Consider the following 709-nt stretch of genomic DNA (forward strand, 5'->3'; position numbering starts at 1 on the left):
CAAGTTTTAGTTTTCAGGATTCGTTTAGTACAACTTTCTTCTAAGTTCTTTTTATGTCAGAACACTGTGTGTTGTATGTCTAAGAGTATAGTTACTTTAAAGAAGCATTAAATGCTTCATTTAATGCTTCTTTAAAGTAACTATAACGTAACTAATGCATATGACAATACATTTGTGAATTCTTAGATAGGCTGATAGCAAATTTCGCGGGTTATTGGAAGTGTAAACCTTTAAAAGACCAAAAACCGAACGACGAAAACTTTTTTAACAGAACTAAATAAAAAATGCATAAGAAAAAGGCGCTTTGAAATTTATATATATATATATATATATATATATATATATATATATATATATATATATATATATATATGCATTAGTAATCCTAAAAGTAAAAATTAGAACATGAGAGTAAAAAAAACTTAAATTATATCATGTATATCACAGATTGTGCGATACTGTGATATATACAAGGCCAAACGTAAGATGATTTTCTACTGTTAGCTCAAAGGAATTCTCTTTCCCCCCCCCCCTCCCCCCACAACAACAATAAAAAAAAAAAGGTTCAAAGTTCACCTTTAAACCATTTTCTACATTTCTGACTATAAAACTTTGTAAGTGACTTTCTCGTTGATAATATATTCTATAAATTAAATATTTTTTTTATTAACATAAATTAAAATATCACCTTATAAATACATATTACGTA

Source organism: Hydra viridissima, unplaced genomic scaffold (assembly GCF_058129835.1).
Source record: "Hydra viridissima isolate aposymbiotic clone 2 unplaced genomic scaffold, HvirCarnegie_v1 scaffold_10, whole genome shotgun sequence".
NCBI classification, from domain to species: Eukaryota; Metazoa; Cnidaria; class Hydrozoa; order Anthoathecata; family Hydridae; genus Hydra; species Hydra viridissima.